Genomic DNA, 15,785 nt, shown 5'->3' on the forward strand with positions numbered 1-15,785 from the left:
GGGAGCCAAGGAGCCGCAGTCCCAGGACCACCTGAGGAGTGGCTGAAGGAGCTGACTTTGTGGGGGGACCTGCTGGAGCATCAGTGGTGAGAGGCCCCACAGCCAGTACTTAGCCAGGGTATGTAAGTGCAGACCAGGGACAGGACACGGGACACGGTGTTTGGCTCATTGCCCATGGTCAGGGGCCCCGGTGGCCACTGCTGGCTCTGGGCTGGCAGGCTTGGAGCTGGCACAGACACTGTGGACAGAATCTATCCCTTTAAAGGCTCTGGGGCTGGGGGAGAGGAGAGTAAGTTTTCCTGGTTCTGCCCAGAGTGGCCACCAGGGCTCCCTGGGAAGGCTGGAGGCCCCCCTATTTCTAATTCAGTGTCTACACAGCACTTAATTCAAAATAGTTATTTTGATTTTGGCGTCACTCCTCATAGAATGAGGTTTTCCAAATTCAAATTAAGTGCTCCGCTATTTCGAATTAAATTCCAAATAGCGGTTTACATGCATAGATGCTATTAAAGTTAATTCGAAATGACGGCTGTTATTTCGAATTAACTTTGTAGTGTAGACATACCCTAAGGTGCCCCAGGTCATCTTCTTGTTTTGAACAACCAGACTCACACAGCTGCCCCTCTGGAACATGTAACAAGTGGGCTGCTCAAGTCTCTGTTACGTGGACGTGTGAAGATGAAAAGGCACCTGCCTGTGTGATGCTGGGCTCCGACCCATGATGTTCAGAATTACAAGTCTCCATCAGGTCCCTCTGACTCACAGACTCAGTTCAAAGGGCTCCCACCGACACCCTCCCTGCATCAGCGCTTTGTGTTCAGTGAGAAAACAAGTGTCATTTGTCACCTTCCCAATACATCTGGAGACCTGCACGTGTTACAGGTAAACTCCACCCACCTCGGGATGCCGGGGGAAGGGACCAGGCAGGTTTCATGGCAGAGGGAGGGGCAGGGACCAAAGGGCCCTGAGAACGTGGGGGGTTTGCATCACTGGGAGCGGCCCACTGGGCCAGAGCGACATTGCAGGGACCAACGCACACGTGGAGATCAGAGAGTTCATGCTCCTCCCCCAGCCCCTGCTCTCTGCCAACAAACTCTCTAGAAATACCAGGATCCCCAGCCCAGCACTTCACTGGCCTCCAGCCTCCCTCTCTGCTCCTCTGCTCTGCAGCCCTGCTGAGATCCCAGCCCCCTCCAGCCATGAGGATCCTCCACCTGGTGTTTGCTGTTCTCCTGCTGGTCTCCTTGGCTGCTCCAGGTGAGCGGTCGCTCTGGGAGGGGCGGGAATACGGACGGAGGAGGGGGATCGGCGGGTAACAGGAAGGACTCAGGCTCCCCAGCAGTGTCTGGTGGGGGGGGGCATGTTCTGGGGACAGTCTGAGCCAGGAGCACTGTGAGCACCACGTGGGTGTCCACTTGTCTGGGCATGTTTAGATGAGCCGCGGCTGAGACAGTCCTGAGCATCTGGCTCTCAGGGTCCCTGTCTCTGGGAACCTGTCACTCCCCAAGCCATGGAAAATCTTCCCCCATTGCCCTCAGTGGAGTTCGACTGACTCTCCCCGTGAGCCTTGAGGAAGAAGGTTTTCAATTATCACAATTACACGTCTAATCTCCCCGGGTACGTCTACACTACAGTGCTAATTCGAACTAGTGCATCTAGAACTAAAAACTAGTTCGAATTAGCGTTTTGCTAATTCGAACTAGCGCGTCCACATTAAGTGGACCCTGAAGCGGGGTTAAGGATGGCCGGAAGCAGTGCCGGCAGGGCATCAGAGGAGGACTTAGAGCATGGAGCTGCTGTCTCAGGCTAGCCGAGGGCTGTGCTTAAAGGGTCCTGACCCCCACCCTGGACAGACAGTTCTCAGGGGTGCCCCGCTTGCAAAGCAGTCCTGGCTTGGAGTGCCCTGAGTGCCCACACTGGGCACATCACAGCACTCGGCCATCAGCCCGGCTGCACTTGCCGCAGGCTGCCATCTGAGGAGACGGGGTAATTGGGGGGCTGCAGGAGAGCTTCCACCCCCAGAAGCCCGCAGAGCCAGCCCAGTCCTCCCCATCGGGGGCTCGTGCCCCATTCCTCCCTCACCTCCTTCCACTTACCCTTCCCTAGCCCCTCTTCTTGATGTACAAAATAAAGATAACGTGTCTTCCAAAATGGAATCTGTCTTTATTGAACAAAACTGGGGGAGACTGGGAAAAGGACGTGGGAGAGGGGAAGAGAGAGGCTGGGAGAGGGGAGGGCAACTAAAATGATCAGGGGTTGGGAACAGGTCCCATATGAAGAGAGGCTAAAGAGACTGGGACTTTTCAGCTTAGAAAAGAGGATCTGGAGGGGGGACAGGATAGAGGTCTCTAAAAGCAGGAGTTGGGTGGAGACAGTGCGTACAGAAGAGTTCTTCATTAGTTCCCATAAATAAGGACTAGAGGACACCAAAGGAAAGGAATGGGTAGCAGGCTTCAAACTAGTAACAGAAAGTTGTTCTTCACAAAGCAAAGAGTCAACCTGTGGAACTCCTTGCTGCAGGAGGCTGTGAAGGCTAGAACTGGAACAGAGTTTAAAGGGAAGTGAGATCAAGTCATGGAGGTTGGGTCCATGGAGTCCTATTAGCCAGGGGGTAGGAGTGGTGTCCCTGCCCAAGGTTTGTGGAAGGCTGGAGAGGGATGGCACGAGACAAATGGCTTGGTCACTGTCTTCGGTCCATCCCTTCCAGGGTCCCTAGGGTTGGCCACTGTCGGCAGACAGGCTACTGGGCTACATGGACCTTTGGTCTGACCCAGGACGGCCATTATAAGCTCAGGGCTCAGGGTCGGGGGTCTCACTGGACCCCCTTGATTCTCTTGCACACCTGCTCCTGGGTGGCCAGGCTGGCAGGTATTCTGCCCAAGCCGGCCACTTTCCTGTGCCTAGTGCGGAGATTGTGGACGAGGTCCACGATGTCCACACTAGCCCAGGCGGGTGCCCACCTCTTGCGGTCCCGGGCAAGCTCCCGGGAGCCACCAGCCTGGTCCTGGGAAGAGGGGGAGGTCTGGGGGGCATCGGGTGGGTGGCTCGATCCGTGCCAGGTGCAGGGTCTGCTGGCTGGGTGCTGGCAGGCTTGCACCTTGCACGGGCACCGTAGCCAGCCCGTGCCCCTTTAAGGGGTCTGGGGCCGGGAGGGGGGCAGACGAGTTTCCCTGGTGTTGGCCAGAGTGGCCACCAGGGAAACCTGGGGAGGGCTAGCCTCCCACTAGTTTGAATTAAGGGGCTACACAGCCCTTAATTCGAACTAGCTAGTTCGAACTAGGCTTAATCCTTGTGGAATGAGGATTACCTAGTTCGAACTAAGCGCTCCGTTAGTTCGAATTAAATTCGAACTAGCGGAGCGCTAGTGTAGCGGCTATGAAAGTTAGTTCGAACTAACGTCCGTTAGTTCGAACTAACTTTGTAGTGTAGACATACCCCCCGTGCCCAGCAGGGTCTGTGCAAATGGCAGGAGATGGGATTTGACATCCCTATAAGGCTGTGCAGGGCCAGGCTCTGCCAGCGCCTATTTAGCTGCCAGCCTCTCCGCCCACCACCTTTGTGCCTCATTTCCCCAGCTGCTCTTTTCTCTCCCCCACCAACCACCACGACCCTCCCTCCCTCCCCTACATCCCCCTTCACTCCAGACAGCCCTTCCCACGTTTCTCTGCGCTCTCCCCATCACTCTGTGCACCTTTGAGCACCTGATGTCTCCTGCCCCCACCTGTCCTGGCCCTTCGCAGCCTCCCTCCTTTCCCTTCCACTGCCTGGTCCTCCCCCTAAAACCTCTCCCCTGCCTCCCTTTTACACCTTGTCTCCACAGCCCAGCTCCTCTCCATCCCTCTCACTGCTCCCATCTCTAAAACCCCCTTATGCCCCTCCCCTCCTCTCTGTCTTTCCTCTCTTGCCACCAGCATCTTCCATTGGTGCCTGCTGTCCCCAGCCTAGGACTCTTAACCAACTGCCCCTGGTCACCGACAGCCTCTGAGGGTGCCACCATCTGAACTGCAGGGAATGGCAGGAATCCCATTTTCCTTTCCAAGGGGTTTTCCCTGTTCCCCTCCCCATAAATGATCCTGGGGTCTCAGGACATCAGGTGGGAGCTGGTTGGAGCTCTGGGATCTGTGGGGGCAGGTGTCACTGGGGGGGGGGGCTCTCCAGGGGACACTAACCGAGTGGAGGCCGATCCCTCAGGAAGGGGAAGGCAGCCCCCACCGCGCTGAGCCGCCCTTCCCTTCTAGGGCAAGAAACGGCCCCTCAGCTGCCCCGTCGGTCTGACCCCTTGGGACGGGCCAGGGATAGGAGTGTCCGTTTAAACTGCTGTGGGATGGTGGGGTCCCATGTTCTGTGAGCACAGCTCCTGTCTCTAACCCGGACTCTCAGTGTCTGGCGCAGGCCTAGGGCAGAAGAAGGGCTGTGCTGGTCGCTGCGACTGGAAATGCGGCAAATACGAGTGTGAGAACCTGATGTACGACTGCCCCAAGTCCTACTGCTGCCTCCCCCTCACAAAGTGGAAATGAGCCCGGAGGGATCCACCCGCCCTGGACCAGGAGCAGCCGTGGCAGCGGGTCCCCGACTCTTCCCAGAAATGTCGTTCCCTCCTCCCATTAAACGAGAGCAGGCCTAGTCTTGGCGTGTGCCGTGTGGGTCACTCGTGTGTCGGGCCGTCGTGCAGAGCGGCCCAAGGGGCTGTGAACATGTTTGGGCAGGTGGCTACAGGGACACAGACCCAGACAGCTCAGGGACAGGCTTTCCCACCTGCCCCTAAAATGCCCCAAGTTTCCCTCTCCAGTCCCTGGGCTCTGCCTGAGGAGTCCCAGGCCCTGTGTGAGCCTCCCCGCCCCACTGTGGGCAGACAGAGCGGGTGGGGTGGATGTGGGAGCTCTGGGTCTGTTCCTGGTCGAGGAGGCTTAAATCTCTGGGTGCTGAGCATCAGAGGCCGGGCGGCACAGTATTGCAGTGAATAAAAACCCTGCGCTGGCAGCGAGGATCCCAGACAACTTCCTGGGGGCTGCAAAGCTGCCCCCCCCAACGCCCTCTTACCAGGTGCCCCCGGTCACAGCGCCCTTGGTGCTCACCCACTTTGGCCTCCTTCGGCCCATTCTTGGGGGAAATGGCTCCTTGGGCAAACTTGTATTTTAGTGGCTTGACCGCCACCCCTCCCCCATCCTCTCCTCCTTTGGAAGCTCCCTGTTGCCTCCCGCATCAAGCAACCCATTTTATCAGCCCCCACCCCTTCCTGCTGACTCCCTCAGCTCCTCTGCTGCCTCCAGCACACCCTCCCCCATCACCCCGGCCCCACTGACCCCCACCTCCAATGCAGCCCCTCAGGCATTGCTGCCCTCCTGCTCCTGGGCCTGCAGCCTCCTCGTGGTCACTCGGCCCTCTGGCTGGGTCGCCCGATACGACCCCTCCTGGGGCCAGGCAGCAACGTCTTTCCCTGGCCTACTGACCCAGGCTGGCCTGGGCCACGACCTCAGTGGCTGGTAGGGACCTAGGACCAGCCTCTCCTCTGGGTTCCCACTCAAGGTCCTACAGTCGGCAGCCAAAGGCTGCAGAGCCCGACCGTGCTGCATTCCCCGCAGCCTTCGACCGCCTCCCTGGCCTCCCCTGCAGCGGTGGGGCTGCCCCACTCGGCTACAAGGGGTTAAATCAGGCTGGAGGAATGTGTGCAGAGCCCCAGACAATCAGGGAGAGACTCAGAGGGAGCCGATCAGAGGACGGGGGGTGTTTGCTCGTGGGCCTGGGCTGTCGCATCATGGCCGTGGTGTTTTCCCAGGTCAGGGCTGGGTCCCTTTGCCGTTTTCATCTCTGCCACCAACAGTTTGGTCCAATAGGAGCGATTCCTCCCCCGCCCCGTCTCCAGTGTGAGTCGTGCCCTGGGAATAGTTGCTGGCAGATACTCACACACCACTGAGACGAAACGGGAAGAGCCTGCGCCGACTCCATTGGGTTTACACGTCTCCATCCTGCCGTGGTCAGCGACAGACTCTTGCATCCCTGGGGACACAGGAGCTAGAGAACGTCGCATCTTTCCCCATTGCAGGGGCTCACACAAGCTAACTTTCACCTGCCTCTGGACCGTTGCTCTGAGGCGCTGGCCACTGTCCTCTTGGGCTCGTTGTACGTGCCTGTGTCACACGCGGGGGCTGTGGGCAGAACTGGGTTTCTCTGCGTGTGCAGTGAAGGAGGCGGCAAAGAGCCCTGCCCCAGACAGGGAGGTCGGAAGCGCGAGGAGGCGCAGAGTCTGGGAGGAGGCAGGATGGCCATTGGCAGACGTCCCCTTGCTAACACAGCCCCTAGACACAGAACGGGGCTGGGAGCCGGGAGATCCTGCCTGCCATGCGGGCGCTGCCCAAGTCAGTGACAAAGGCGCCTGTTTATTTCAGGGGGCCAGGGCTTCTCCCCAGGTGTCCTGCCCCTCCCAGGGGCGCAGGGCAGCAGGATGCACACGCCCGGGGGGAGGAGGACGGCGGCTCTGACAGACGCTGGCAGCCTTTGGGGGCCCCTGTAACGCTCCCAGGGTGACGTGGTGCAGGGTTCTGTGTGGGTGAATATCGGCTGTTGGCTTTCGCGAGCCACCAACGCCTGTATCCGTGTGAACAGTCCACCGCTCGCCCTGCCCCCGCCATTCACCTCTTGCCCCTCTGCCCGGCTGTTCCCAAAGGGAAACAAGGAAACCCCATCCCCAACGCTGGCCCCAGCCAGCCCCCTGCAGCCCAGCAGTGTGCACGGTGCAGCCCCCAGAACGGGCCCTCCGGACACGGGCTGGACCCCACTTGGCCATGGGGGGAGGGGCAGTGTCCAGAGCGGGGTGGCTCTTCTGCACACAGTCCCCTCCTGCTCCTGTCTGCAAAGGTCCCCAGGGAAGGCTCTGGGGATGTGACTCTGACGAATCATTTAGCTGCATGGGAAGGCGTTCGGGAGCAAGAGGGAAACTGAGGCCCGTCCCTTTGCAGTGGGTGGAGAAAGGCCCTGTCGCCCTGTCCACAGGCTGAGCAGCGCAGGTGACAGTGGGTAGCACACAGCACTGTGACTGGGGTCTGAGCTTTTACCAAACATGGCTCCGCTGACGCAGTGAGGACAGATCTGGGGGTCTCAGGAGAGAGGCCGGGGACTGAGTGTGACATGGGACTAAACTAACCCTCCCTACTGAAAAGCGACATACGGGGAGACTTGGGGCATTTTGGGGGCGGGTGGGGAAGCCGGGCCCTGAGCTGTCCTGGTCTGTGTCCCCACAAGACAACTGGCAACTTTCTTGTGGGGCAGGGACACTGAACTCTGGCTGGGCAGCAGAGGAAATCCCGCCAGATCTGGGCTCTGTGGCCCTGGGCCCGGGAAGGAAGCGCGAGGCTGCTGCTACACGGGCATTTTTGTGACTAAAAGGTTTTTCGCTCAGGGATTTGGTAAAGCCCCCCCGTCCAGCCCTCCCCCGCCAAGTGACAGCGCAGCTCTGGCGGGAGCTTCGTTAATGTGGAGGAACCTCTGGCCCCTCGTCGGGCCGGTTTTATCCCGTGGCGGGAGAGCTCTCCCCCGGCGATAACGGGGCTGCACTGCTCACTCGGCAACAGCGCGGCCGCAGGGGCCCTGCCGTGTGGCTGTGAGCGGCGCGGTGCAGACGGGGCCTTCGGGGGCTTCTCCTCCCACAGCCCCTGCCCACCCAGCGCCTTCCCCCCGCACCACGTCCCTGCGCAGACGCGAGGGCAGGGAGGGGCCAGTTGCTTTTCTCTCTCCTGAGCCGTTTTGCAGCCTCGGCTCCGAGGTGACCGGCCCTTCCCGGGGCCCTCGGGGACAGGCCTGTTCACAGCCCCTCGGGCCGCTCTGCACGACGGCCCCACACACGAGTGACCCACACGGCACACGCCAAGGCCAGGCCTGCTCTCGTTTAATGGGGGGAGGGAAGGACATTTCTGTGGGGAGTCGGGGACCCGCTGCCGCGGCTGCTCCTGGTCCAGGGCGGGTGGATCCCTCCGGGCTCATTTCCACTTTTTGAGGGGGAGGCAGCAGTAGGACTTGGGGCAGTCGTACGTGTAGGTCTCATACTCGTATTTGCCGCATTTCCAGTCGCAGCGACCAGCACAGCCCTTCTTCTGCCCTAGGCCTGCGCCAGACACAGAGAGTCCGGGTTAGAGACAGGAGCTGTGCCCACAGGCCCTGCCCACCATGCCCCCCTGCCCTCCTCCCGCGGTTCTCACACAGCACGGACGGGGGGCTGGCCCTGACAGCGTCACCCCGGTTCCCGGACACTCCTATCCATGGCCCGTCCCAAGGGGTCAGACCGACGGGGCAGCTGAGGGGCCGTTTCTTGCCCTAGAGGGGAAGGGCAGCTCAGCGCGGTGGGGGCTGCCTTCCCCTTCCTGAGGGATCGGCCTCCACATGGTTAGTGTCCCCTGGAGAGCCCCCCCAGTGACACCTGCCCCCACAGAACCCAGAGCTCCAATCACCCACCCCTGATGTCCTGAGGAATCCCAGAGTCATTTCTGAGGGAGGGGAAAAGGGGGAGCCCTTGGAAGGGAAATCAGGCTCCTGCCATTCCCTGCAGTTCACATGGTGGCTCCCTCAGAGGCTGTCGGTGACCAGGGGCAGTTGGTTAAGAGTCCTAGGCCGGGGACAGCAGGCACCAATGGAAGATGCTGGTGGCAAGAGAGGAAAGACAGAGAGGAGGGGTGGGGACAGAGTCAGAGGCAGCAAAGCGGGTGGGTGGGAGCAGTGAGAGGGATGGAGAGGAGCTGGGCTGTGGAGACAAGGTGTAAAAGGGAGGCAGGGGAGAGGTTTTAGGGGGAGGACCAGGCCGTGGAGGGGAAAGGAGGGAGGCTGCGAAGGGCCAGGCCAGGTGGGGGAGGGGAGAGAGCAGGTGCTGAGAGGTGCACAGAGGGGCAGGGAGAGCGCAGAGAAACGTGGGAGGGGCTGGCTGGAGGGAAGGGGATAAGGGGGATGTAGGGGAGGGAGGAAGGGACGTGGCGGTTGGTGGCGGATAGAAAAGAGCAGCTGGGAAAATGAGGCACAAAGAGGGCGGCGGGCGGAGATGCTGGCAGCTGGGGAGGCGCTGACAGAGCCTGGCCCTGCACAGCCTCATGGGGCTGACAATCTACACTGAGACACCCCCATGGAAGTGACCGCTATTTCAGAAGGCAGCCAAGGTAGCTGTAGCTGCCCACACCTCTGGAAGTCAAACCTGCTTGATTTTTGTGCCAAGTGTGGACCCAGGTGTGTAACGTGAGGGTCACAGCCGGGGGGCGCGCTGGCCCCAGGGTCTGAGCTCCAGGGGGCTGGTGAGAGGGTGGAATTCTCTGCCCGTCCTTACGGGAAACCTCCCGACTCGGAATCCCCGAGCGACTCGCTAGGTGGGACCCAGAGAGCCAGATGCTCAGGACTGTCTCAGCAGCGGCTCATCTAAACACGCCCAGACAAGTGGACACCCACGTGGTGCTCACAGTGGTCCTGGCTCAGACTGTCCCCAGAACATGCCCCCCCCCACCAGACACTGCCGGGGACCCTGAGTCCCTCCTGTTACCCGCCGATCCCCCTCCTCCGTCCCTATTCCCGCCCCTCCCAGAGCGACCGCTCACCTGGAGCAGCCAAGGAGACCAGCAGGAGAACAGCAAACACCAGGTGGAGGATCCTCATGGCTGGAGGGGGCTGGGGTCTCAGCAGGGCTGCAGAGCAGAGGAGCAGAGAGGGAGGCTGGAGGCCGGTGAGGTGCTGGGCTGGGGATCCCGGTATTTCTAGAGAGTTTGTTGGCAGAGAGCAGGGGCTGGGGGAGGAGCATGAACTCTCTGATCTCCACGTGTGCGTTGGTCCCTGCAATGTCGCTCTGGCCCAGTGGGCCGCTCCCAGTGATGCAAACCCCCCACGTTCTCAGGGCCCTTTGGTCCCTGCCCCTCCCTCTGCCATGAAACCTGCCTGGTCCCTTCCCCCGGCATCCCGAGGTGGGTGGAGTTTACCTGGAACACGTGCAGGTCTCCAGATGTATTGGGAAGGTGACAAATGACACCTTGTTTTGCAATTAAAGAGAAAGCGCTGATGCAGGGAGGGTGTCGGTGGGAGCCCTTTGAACTGAGTCTGTGAGTCACAGGGACCTGATGGAGACTTGTAATTCTGAACATCATGGGTCGGAGCCCAGCATCACACAGGCAGGTGCCTTTTCATCTCCACACGTCCACGTAAGAGATCCTGCCCCACCTCTTCCCCTGATGCCCTGCACCACATCTTCCCCTGTCTCCTCAATTGCGCCTCTCCCCCATTCACCTCAGAGCCCCCCGCTTTCTCCCTCTTCTCATGTGTAGCCCCCGGGGACTTTCACGACCACACAGGAGCAGAAAGCAGCCCTCCTGCATGGCAGCCTCGTGCCCCTCCCTGTGCTGCCTTTCCAGCTGCCCCCTTCCAGCCCGCTCAAGCCCTCCCCCCCACGAGCGGCCTGAAGACATAGGCAGGAGAAGCCCTGGCTGGTGGGACAGCTCCTCTTCCTTCCCTTCCCCGGAGCACCCCATGTCTGCTGAGAGCCCCTGTCCCCACTCCCTGCTCTCTGTGTGTGCCTGCAGGGTTCTCTCCTCTCTGTCTGTGCCACAGCCCTGTAGACCATGCTCCTCAAAGGGGTCTCCTGCACCGGAGCTGGTGCAAGTGTGTCACCGCTTTAGGGTCTGGCTACAGACTGTCACTGGCCTCTGCCCACAGTAGCCGGACTGCTAGTGTCCGCTCCGAGCATCTGACTGGGCACTGCCAGAGTCCCTTTTGGACTTGATCTGAGGAAGTGGTGTGGGAGAAAAATCAAATAACTCCAATTGTGTCTAAGGGGGGGACTGTGCAGGAAATCAAAACTCTCTAAAAGAAAACTGCTGTAAAGGTTTAAAAGTTTTCCAGGCCTCTCTCCCTGTAACAGAGAGAAATCAAATTAACTCTAATCAAGACCCTTACAATGCCTCCTATCTCAAGTTCATGGAGACTCCTAGTCTGTCACAATTTGTCATGTAAACCCTTATCTTTGTCACAGTTTGCCTTGTAGACTCCTCCACTCAAGTTCTCATGTGGCTTTGTGTACTGTAAAACTTACTTCTAGCACTCCTGGTGTGAACAGAAGTCTCAGAGTACTGCTGCTGAGACTTTGATATTGTCGGGGACTCGAACCCGGACGACCTCTGTTCGTTGTCTGACCGCAAAGAGACAGGCAACACCAGCAAGATCCAATCACAAGCTCTTTATTGAATGGTGCACACAACAATAGAGAGCGGCCCGTCTCCAAAGTGAACCAGCCCTGATTTCATTTACAGGTAGGCTTATATAGACAGTTCCGTCGCGTCATAGACTATTCGCCCAAGCAACCCACCCTCCTTTATCGGTTAGAAACTTTTAGTATCCATGGACACCTGGCCAACTATACATCATGGCCTTAAGCAATTCATAATGCATCAGCAATTTCTTATCAGCCCAAAAGACAGGTACTGGGCAATAAGGAGACAGTTCGTTATGGCCAAAGGAGAACAGAAACAGGGAGTTTGGAACAAATGGGGAGAGCAGAAACAGGGAGGCTCCTTATCAGTTCTCAAAACAAACTGTTCCTCTTCACAGCAGGTACAAAAATGCAGCTTCTTGCTTATCTCATTTTGCAACTTGAGCAAGCGTGTAAGGTGCGTCCCTGCTTGAACCTATCTCCAGTTCTGCCCAGGGACTTACCCAGAAACCTTTGTTACATTTGCTTTAGCATAACTGCACTAGGCCTATTTTTCCTAGGGCCTAACAGTCCCCCCTTTGTCCCTAGAGTACCATGAAGGGACTCTTGGGACACATTGTAACAACTTACTACTTGGTGGAACACACCTTAGTGCCTATCCAACATCCACAACGAATTAGGACATAGAGAACTACCAAACCACAAATAACAATGACAGCGCTACGAAGTAAGTTATGGAGCCAACCACCGACATTTGGAAACCAGCTAAACAGGTCGCTCCACCAAGAATCCCCTTTCTTTCCTCCATGATCTTTTGCTACCTGCATAAGATGATGCACTCTGTCCTAAGTGGCATTATAAACATCAGGAATATACACACAACACTCTTGTCCAATTAAGGCACATGTTCCTCCTTGAGAGGCTAACAGAATATCTAGTGCTAAGCGATTCTGGAGAACCATCTGCCGGATCTTTCTCTGCTCGATAGCCAGATCAGTTAAAGCATCAGCAGTGGTATTAGCCATTATTTCCAAAATTCCTTGAAGCCTCAGTACTCCCTCTCCTATTCGATAAAAGGCCCCTCCACAAGCATTGGGAAATGCCGCACAAACACCTGTCCAATCATTCACAGCCCACCAGGTAGGAGGGCGAGATTCTTTAGCATCTGTCTCAGCGTCCCTCATATTCCTAATCTTTCCAGTGGGGAGATGAGGGCGGTAAACAACAGGTGGCTCCAACCAGGCCAAGTAGCAGGATCCACTCCATGAAGGAGGAAGGGTCAAATATGCTTTGTTACCGCACACCCAGTATACTCCAAATAAGGGTGTGTTCCACGGTGCCCAACTACGGGGTGCAACCGGTGTTAGAGGACTATCAGGAAAATAACAAGCACAAAGCAATCGGTGATCAGGTCCCTGATCGCAGTGAGTGCAATTTAAGGGAGAACAGTTATAGGAATTATTCACTTGAAATGGGATACACAAGGAAGGGTCTATAGTCATCCAGGTAGGGAGAAGTGAGATAGAGACTCCATTGGGGATTAGATATTTCAATTTCTTCCCTTCCACTTGATTCCCATGGCGTGAAAAGTTATATCGTGTTTCTATCTTTTCAAATTGATACCCAATATGTGAGATATTATAATAAATTTCGCACTCACTTTCACCAACCCACAAGGTGTTAAGCGTAGAGGATCCCTTAAGAAGACACCATTTACCGGGTCGTTGCCAGACCAACAGATATTTGTCTGTATGGATTTCAGCATTCTCCCAAGTTATATTCTGGGTGCCCAAAGGATCTCTCTATGATGGAGTCCAAGTCATATTCGCTGCGCTAAGGGCAATAGGAATCATGGGTAGGTCTTTTTGACTATCCATTGGCATTAAGGAGCAAACCCAGCAGGACACATTGCATAATGCAGGCATGCGAGCTTTCATTTCATGAGCAAAGCGCAGGTAGGTATTAGCCTCTGATGCTCTTACATTCCATACCACTAAAAGAGAAAGATAACAAATAATAAAAGTAAAAACATAAGAACCCAGGCCAGAAAACGAGGTCTTCCTTCCGGGAAAGGACACCACCAGTCTAAGGTTTCCTCAGTCGAAGTCGAAGCTTCAGGTCGCCCAAAGGGGTAGCAGTCTATTTGTCCTGGGCACAGATGTCGTCTGCTTCTGGTTCACCCGGTTCGCGGTGGGGTGAACGTGCGTGGCTCCCTTGAAGTCTGACGTCGTCTGTTTCTGGGCCTGGATTGCCGGTACCAGGCCTGCGCTGATCCCCGTCTACTTCTGGACCTGGGTTTCTGGTACCAGGTCTGCAGTGCTCTTTGTTGGGGCCAACTTGTGTAGGCACTGGAACCGGTTAGCGGTGGGAGGCGTGAATCCAGGCGGACAATTCCTCACACTTTACAGCAGTATGGGTGGTCAGAAGGACTTGGTAGGGACCCTTTCACCTGGGTTCCAGGGCAGTCTTCTACTGGTGAACCTTCACGCAAACCTAATCTTCTGGTTGTAGTTTATGGCACGGCACAGTCAGGACCTCCTGGAAGGCGTCCTTAACCTGAGAATGATAAGACTGTACACACCTCATAAGTTCCTGACAATACTTGACTATGCTTTCTTTAATAAGTGTTGCATCAGCCAGGTCAATTTTTTTGGCTGCTTAACAATTTCATAGGTCGGCCACATGCAATTTCATGTGGACTGAGTCCAGTTTTCCGATTAGGAGTCACTCTCATGCTCGTTAGGGCAATCGGGAGTGCTTCTACTCATGTTAAGCCAGAGTTCTTACATATTTTTGCAAGTTTGTTCTTTAAAATCCCGTTTCATTTCTCTCCTGCTCCTGCGCTCTCCAGGTGTCATGCGCAGTGCGGTGCTTGTCTGATAGAGTAGTACTTTGCCAGTTTTTAAACAATTTGTCCAGTAAAGTGGGTACCTTTATCACTGGAAATCACAAAATGTATTCCCCATGATGGGATGTAATGATTTAGAAGTTTCTTTGCCACTGTGATGGCATCAGCTTTCCTGCAGGGAATAAGCTTTTACCCATCTTAAAAACAAGCAAACAATAACTAACACATATTCAAAAGATTGACATTTAGGCAACTGAATAAAGTCCATTTATAAATTCAGCCATGGTCCCAAAGGCGGAGGTCTGGTTGCCGGAACTGTCTTTACAGGTTTACCCACATTGTGGGCTTGGCAGACAGGGCAAGCCAGACAATAATCTTTGGCTGCTTGGGAGAATTTGGGAGCAAACTAATTTTGTTTTACCTTTGCCAACGTGTAACAATCCATGGAGCACAGAGGCAAGGTGAAGTAGCAAGACCACTGGGGCAACAATGTGGCCATCAGAGCTGCACCAGTAGTGCTCTGGGTGCAAGGTGCACCCTGCCAGTCTCCACTCCTGCTTTCCCGATTCTGGGGCTTGGTCTTGCAGGAGGGCCAGTTCCGAAAGAGATGGCAAAGGAGCTGGTAATCATAGGAGAGAAGGGAAAAAAACAGCAGGTAGAGGAGCAGATTCCTCTACATTCCAGACAGTACAAACTGCATAGTCTGATACTAAAACTCCACTAGAATTAGAAAAGCAAAAACCATCTATGTAAAGCACAAAGTTAAAATTATTTAAGGGATTTAAATTATTCTTTCATTAAAACAACAATATTGTACACACAACAATGTTTGAAATACATATATCACAATTAGGACACACAAGACAAATTTGGATAGAACACAGAACACAAACTTATTATGTCATGACACAGAACCATGTTTTTTTTTTCTTCAGTTACTTTTCAGCTAATATTAGTACTTTTTGATAATCTGAAAGACAAAGAAAACATTTCTACCTACACTGGGGTTGTGCATTATATTTTAGAATACTTTCTTTACCAATGTTCTTTGCTAATTTTTGATTAGCCTGCTGTTACCTAATGGTATGCTTTTGTTTTGCACACTAGCTTCAGAGGGTTTGAGTAAATTACTTCATTGTTTAATTATTAAGTTAAAGATGACATGCCTCAGTTTCTTTCTTGTACTGCAGACCAGGCTTTTTTTTTTTTCTCTGTGTGAAGCTTCAAATAATTTACTGCCACAGAAACTTTTTCTTAGAACAAGACCCTTGCTAGTTAATATTTTAGCAAGCAAAAAGGTTTTCTTTTCCTGAAAAGACTTATATACAATGTTACAGGCTTACTTATGGGGGACATGCTCCCCTTTTCCAGAACAGACAGGCAGTTTGCAGACACACACAACCTTGGATCTGAAAGCAAGCCAAAAGTGCTATCAACTCAGATTTGAACAGAAAAACAGTGAAGTTTCTGGGCTTGGATTTCTTTAAAACAATAATTAGTTTTCTTGGAAGACACATTTAACCCTTAGGGTGCAGGTTTTACAAATTTACAATGTATAGATTTTATTTTTTTATGCAGTTAACCAATTAAGTTTCAGTAGAATTCCTTATTTCTCTTTAATAAGTTTAACAAAGTGTCTGTAGCCAAATGTTTAAACTTTATTGTTTCTTTGCCTAGATAATTAAAAGAGGCTGCAAGAAACAAGGAGTCATTTTTAAAGCAGGTTTCCCTTCATATATAACAACAATCGCTTAATTCCTTCTTTCTCTCTCT

General features: G+C 54.8%; 2 long non-coding RNA genes across 2 annotated transcripts; one reads left to right on the top strand and one right to left on the bottom strand.

The window, feature by feature from the left end:
* Positions 1 to 302: 302 nt before the first annotated feature.
* Positions 303 to 4,622, top strand: LOC112547830 (uncharacterized). Its single transcript, XR_012902207.1, has 2 exons — positions 303 to 1,257; positions 4,381 to 4,622. It is a non-coding gene; the product is annotated as an uncharacterized LOC112547830 (long non-coding RNA).
* A 3,243-nt stretch (positions 4,623 to 7,865) lies between these two features.
* LOC142827541 (uncharacterized) lies at positions 7,866 to 9,908 on the bottom strand. Its single transcript, XR_012902208.1, has 2 exons — positions 9,567 to 9,908; positions 7,866 to 8,098 (listed from the first exon to the last, which is right to left on the bottom strand). It is a non-coding gene; the product is annotated as an uncharacterized LOC142827541 (long non-coding RNA).
* Positions 9,909 to 15,785: the final 5,877 nt, after the last annotated feature.

The sequence above is a fragment of the Pelodiscus sinensis genome, chromosome 3 (genome assembly GCF_049634645.1).
Source record: "Pelodiscus sinensis isolate JC-2024 chromosome 3, ASM4963464v1, whole genome shotgun sequence".
Taxonomy (NCBI): domain Eukaryota; kingdom Metazoa; phylum Chordata; order Testudines; family Trionychidae; genus Pelodiscus; species Pelodiscus sinensis.